Below are 6944 nucleotides of genomic sequence, written 5' to 3' on the forward strand. Positions count from 1 at the left end.
GCATGTTTATTTTAGATCTGTGTGGCAGCAGCAATATACAGTAAATAAATCAATAAATCCACTGCTCTGTCGTCTCCTCTGAGGCTGGGACTCTAAACAGTGTTCTGTGTTCGTCTGTGCAGCCAAAGACAGAACAGTTAGCATGTTTTGCTCAAACTTTCATCATGGCATTAGAGCTGGTACACCGTTGTCGCTTGCGAAATCACAACAATGGTGCCGTGGGTGGAAACTTACAGATTAAGGGGCGGTAATATTATAATGAGATCCCTTTGCCACCTCACCAAGGGAGCGAAATCAGACTCGCTCGTTTTCTCAGACGCTTGCAGAAAAAGGCTTACAAAAACAAAGTTACTGGGTTAATCTTTTTCACGTTTCCTTGGTTGGTAGATGCACCGGGGACCTAATTATAGCACTTAAAACCTGTAAAAGTAAGATTTTCATGATATGTCACCTTTAAATGCAAGATATTTAAAGTGTACCTGAAGTACACTTGCAATAGTTCCACTTTAGCACAATCAAATATACTTCAGTATATCTTTAGTTGGACTGCAACACTACTTCCACACAATTAAAGTGCATTAAGTGCATAAATTAGTTGTTCCAATTTAGCAGACTTACCAGTTTAGCATACTAAAAGTACAGTTGCAGTGTATTTTTATTTAGTACATAAATATGTAAATGCATTTGTAGTATACTTAGCATGAAATACATGTATTTCAAATACATTTTAGTATATATATATATATTTTTTTTTCACTGGGGTATGTACGTATGTATGTATGTATTTAAAAGTAAGATTTTCATGATATGTCACCTTTAAATGCAAGATATTTAAAGTGTACCTGAAGTACACTTGCAATAGTTCCACTTTAGCACAATCAAATATACTTCAGTATATCTTTAGTTTGGACCTCAGCACTACTTCTGTAAAATTAAATTGTAGCCAAGAATATCTGTGCCCATAGAGAAACGTATTAACCTACCCTGACAAATATTGCTTAGTAAAATTTCACTGATTAAAAAGCTACCATTTGTATCTCTCCTATGGCACATGTCTGCTAAATGAATAAATGTAAATATAAAAAACATTTGCACTAATGCTTAATCATAACTCACTCCCTCACTCAATGGCACTTAACTCAAGGCACACTTTTAAAACAAAAAAAAAATCAAAATTGTTCCATAATGCATTGATTGAGTGCACTCACTGTCAGAACACCATGATGTTAATTTGAACAAATAGGGCTAATGGTTCCACGTTAAAGCTGTGAAAATATTGAGAGGGCCCGTGTTCCATCAATCCACAAGTTTCTGTGTTACTACACTTCTCCATGCCTGACTGTTTAGTTTCAAAACAAAGAACACAATTTTTCCACACCACAGTGAGTGATACAGTGTTTTACAACTTCTACCATGAGAGTGGGCTGAGTGAGGTGTCACTATGATTTATGACAATATTTTAAATACTTTAAAGCAACAAAACAATAAATGTTTTGTCTTATAGCAATTAATTTTTAAGCCCTTGTTTTAATTTATTTAATTTTTACATTTTTATTTTGCCAGTATATTTGAATGAAGTTTTACTACTAACTGTTCTATGTTAAAGTAACAATAAACCAGGGTAGACATCACACCTAATTTGAATAGATTAAACCTAAAATGAGGCTGCAAGGCACAGTACACTGTACACATTTTCTGGGGGGTTTGGTTTTATTTTGGAAATACATACTCTCAATGGAATGAACAGGTCTATATCACTATCTGAAGGTCCCACACATGTCCATGAACAGACCTAAATATCTGTCCCTCACATCTTTATTTCAGTTGTCAAATACTGTTTGTATCAAAAATGTATATTTACTCAGATTAAGGTTAATTGCTTTTATAAAATTTTGGTCTAATGAATAGAATGGTGAAGGAATGCTATAGGTCTAATTCTACTACGGAAATAATAATTTCAACTATTTGCAAATAGTATTTTAAAATATGCACAAGTACACTCTACTAATATGTCAAAAATGCAAAACATTTATTGTGTCGTCACATTCATTTCAGAATCATGCAAATGATACCATATTTTCAATTCAAAACAGCCATATTTGAGAAAATGTCGAGTAGTTTGCATTGCTGTATATTTGTCAGTTGTTTAACATTTCAGTTGTCAAATATTAAATGTTTTGCAACTTCCATCTTACCTCACTCTTTTTTTTTTTGCATTAAAAATGATGCTTCCACACTGGAATTCACTCTCTGCTTCTTTAAACAGTAAACCCCGCCTACTTTAATTTGATTTGCCATCTCAATCATTTTGACAGTGATGAGTGCTTTTAGACCACTGAGGCTGACCAATCTAAAATGATAACTAAACCCCTTGTCATCTTAACAAACAGTTAATTCATGCTAATTAATGTCTATGGTGGTTGGTTACAGCCCATGCATAGCAGCTTTCATTGGCCAAGGAACCCAAGAGACTGTCTTGTAAAGCAATCAGACACAGTTCATTTTGTTTCGGAGAATGCAAATGTAAAGTCGATGCAGCCAACAAATTATGCATCCAAGAACATTGTTTTCAGTCTTAAAGAGTCTATGCAGTGAACTTCACATTCTTCCAGTGTTTAGTTGATTCTGATAAGAGCTTATTTACACAGTTGCACAAGGTTTGTCTTGGCTAACTAACACTAACTATCTTCCTTTGTAGAACACAAGACTCATTATAATGAATGTTTTTTTATTTTTTATTATTGCGGACAAAATGTTCATGGTCACACAGATTACAGTTGTATCTGCGAGTTGCAGCAATCCATTCGCTTCTATTTTCTGTAGCTTTCAGTAATCTGTAAAAAGAAAACTCAGGTTGTTTTATCTATTTGCAATCAATCGAACAACAACTTTTCCCCTCTTTCCCATTTTAGAGGTGTTTGATTTTATGGCACCCTGGACGAATTTTTTGAATTTTCTGTAAAACATACTTTTTCCGAAACAAGACCATTGGTCCGACTCACAGGAAAGCTGTTACCATCTGGAGACCCTCATGACAAAAATTATTCAAAATAATGTTGATACGTCACAGCATTGTGAAGATATAAACATTTTAAATGGACAGGTGTCACCCATTTTACAAACCAACCTATTTGTCAAAATGAGGCTTTGTATCAAATCTTGTGGAAATCAACCACAAGGTGGCGCTATAGTAAGCAACTTTACATTTTTTCTAATAACTCTGTATCCATACATGCTAAATGGTATAATAATAATCATCATCATCATCATCACCATTATCTCTATTTCTGATTATCCCAAATTGCTATGGTCAAACAGGTTTGTTCACACATTAATCTCATGGCCACGAGAAGAGGATGTCGTTCCCTCAACACTGGATCTCAAAGGATGTTGTTACATTGATAAAATTATCTTGTGGCTACAACACATTCACCTTCAAGAAAAAGAAAAGAAAAAGAAAATCCTCATTCCAGGACAAAATGACTAGAATACATGAGGGTTAAACTGAGCGTTTAAAAGAACGTTTTAAATTCAGGGTAGAAAATTGCCTTTAATTTTGATGATTGTTTTAATAAAAAAATAATAAAAGTATATTTTAGATAAGCAATATTGCAGTTTTACAATGCTGAATTGTTAACATGACACAAACATCCTCTATAAAGACCATGTAAACTTAATAATAATTATCCATTTCTTCAAACTTACTCACGTGGTTATTAAAAGCTGTGAGGGTTTTCTAAACCCTTCATTCCTTTTAGACATATCTGACGGATTTAACAAGAATGGAGGTTTCAGACTGACCTCAGAGCACCAACAACATCTGATTGTTATCTGAGCAAAGGTGCTGTTACCCAGCCCAGCTCCATCCTCCCATACATCTGAGAGTCAGACTGAGACTCTGTGCCGGATTTAACGCAGAGCAATTCACAGAATGCCTTGCATTTCTTCCCAGCAGGAAATACACAAAGGCTTGACCTTTGCTAAATGGTGCTTTGGGAATTACCACAGGGGCGTTCGGTGTGGTGGGAGCTTGTTCCTGCTACACAGAGCAGATGGTGAAGCTGCAGTTCAGACTTATACATAGCTACACCCATAAGAGGATGATGCCTGATTGCATGCAATGTGAATGCATGGATTACAAAGAGCCATTTCCAGCAAATCTTCAACTGACCTGATAGAAAATTTATACAACAGTATGAATGTTTCAATAGTTATTTCAAAGAGACATTGAAAAAAAAAAGTCACAACATTTATAGAAGTTACTAGAACTAGAGAAAATGTGATTACGATTAAACTAAAGATCATGTTTATGATTAAAAACATTCAACTTTCCCCCCCACATTTCCATTTATTTAGTGTCAAATTCACACAGGTGTCCTAGCAGAGTGAACACAAGTGTAGTTTTTTTCACCAGGAACACCACAAGTATAACAGGGAAACAACACCAAATTAGTACAGAAATTATAAAAAATAAATAAATAGATAAAATAAAACAAAAATGAATTAATGAATGAAAAGATTTTGAGATACACTGTGAGAAATGTCTAACGCAATTACAGAGCATTTAAATTGAATGGCTAAATCAGGGTACAAAATTACCAGTGGTGTTCATCACATCAACTTTGGCCATAATCCACTACCATAATGCATGCCATAATTATTATTATTTTTTTTGGTAACACTTTATTTTGATTGTCCACCAGACATTCTACTAACTAGTAAATTTGCAACTACATGTCAGCAGTCATTAGAGTAATAGTAGTCTGTCTGCTTAATATCTGCTAACACTTTATTTTGATGTCCAACAACACATATTCTACCTACTATAAGTAACTTTGCAAGTACATGACATTTTATTCTACTAACCCTAACTAACAATGGATGACAGAGATGTTTTGGAGGTAGTTGGGGTGATACACTACACAGTACTATAGTGCAGCCTTGTGGAGAAGCCTAAGCGTAATTGGTCAATTCACTGTTTATGGCAGATATTTTAAACTGTATTGTGCAGTGTAGCTGGTATGTATATATATATATATATATATATATAATATATATATACATACATACAGTATATACAGTATATTAGTGCTGTCAAATGATTAATCGCGATTAATCGCATCACATGTAAATATTTTCTAAATATGTACTGTATGTGTGTGTATTTATATATACATAATAAATATACAACGTACACACACATATATTATGTAAACAGAAACTTTTATTTTGGATTCGATTAATCGCGATTAATTTTTCATATCATTATATATATGTGTGTGTGTGTGTGTGTGTGTGTGTTATGTTTAACTCACCATTGAATAATCCATAAAATATTTTCTTAACATTACTTTTCCCCCCAGATGCAATAGAGATCAGTGAAGACCTGCTCTTGAATGTTGAATCTTTTTCAAATCTATACCTTTTTTATGTAATCATCCTCCTGCGCGTCTGCTTTTCAATATGTACTGTATTATCTGACAAATGTGGAAGTGCACAGTGTTCATGGCTCATGATGCTGTAGCGCATCTGCAGCACTAGAGGGCGACACAGAATTGCTATGTGAAACGTACAAACGTATAAAAAATGTGCAGCCTCTGGTTGTAAAAAATGAAGAAATTTAAATTCACTAAGAAATGAGAAACCCTTTTACAGGCAAGATTGTGTTGGTTTGTCATTTTAAATGGTGTATGACATCTTTTAAATGTCCAGTTACCTATTGACTTTGTCTTGTTGTATTGTGTTAGTTTAGCAATTATAATGTTTCCAAATGCATATTTAATTAAAGTTCAAAATGTGTTTGTGTTGACAGCCCTTACCTCAATATAAATTATTGTTGATGTATAGTAAGGAATTTCATAGATTTCCCTCTGAACCCTTACTGAAAATTAAATGGAAAATTCTCTGGGGAAAGAGCTTTCAGCAATTCTGTTTTATGCAGCCAGCATTTGAGGGGGAACACACTGATAGAACAGGTCAAACTGTACTAATAAGAGAGGAAGCAGTTCCATCAATTTGTGTATTTCCAGCACACTAAAGAACGTCTATATTTGCACAGTAATATGTTTCACGTTGCCAGAAACTCCCCTCCAAAACCGGCAGCTTCTCTGGTAGAAGTAGCTTATAACCTCCACTAAAACCATACCAACTTTCAAAGAGCAAATAAAGTTGCACCTTTTCAAGAACTTAACTAATCCACAACTATAGACCTTATAGCTCCGCCACTCGCTGCACTCGTTGCTTTTTATGTTCCATTTCTAAACCGTGAAGGTAAGTTCGTACAAATTTAAGAATGAACAGCTCGTTTTAAAATTTAAAATCAATGCATGATAACTTTCGTTAATTCTACAATATGTAAATCCACCTCTACTCTTCAACAGCCATGCAAAGATGGAAGTGCAAAGACAAAATTCTAAAGATGGCAGCACGCTTGTTTCTCTTACACTTAGGCCTACTAGAACTCTAGGCCTAAACATATTTATTATTTCTCTTTTTCTCTGCATTCCATCTCTGCTCTAACTTGATCTATCTTAGACTTTAAACTTGGCATTGTGTGCTCTGAATATTGTTGTCTCATCACAAATTGAATTGGTGATGATGTTCCTCATTGCTTTGGATAAAATCATCCACTTAAAGAATGAATGTGGAATTTAATATTAAAATGAACATCAATGAATAGACACTATTTTATTTTACAGTTATTTCAAAATGCTTACACACAGTTTTTGAAACTATGGCTCAATTTCTCAAAACTCTACACACAAAACCACAAAACACACACACAACATACAAAACATCACACACATCTTGCAAAAGCAAACACTTCTTTCAAAACTAAAACTTTGAACTCTTCTAGAAATGGTATTTTTGCATACTCTGCACACAAAATTAAATAATTCGCCACATACACGCCAAACTACACACAGATGTGAAAAATGTAAAAA

This window comes from Sinocyclocheilus anshuiensis, unplaced genomic scaffold, assembly GCF_001515605.1.
Source record: "Sinocyclocheilus anshuiensis isolate Anshui unplaced genomic scaffold, SAMN03320099.WGS_v1.1 scaffold1635, whole genome shotgun sequence".
Classification (NCBI taxonomy): domain Eukaryota; kingdom Metazoa; phylum Chordata; class Actinopteri; order Cypriniformes; family Cyprinidae; genus Sinocyclocheilus; species Sinocyclocheilus anshuiensis.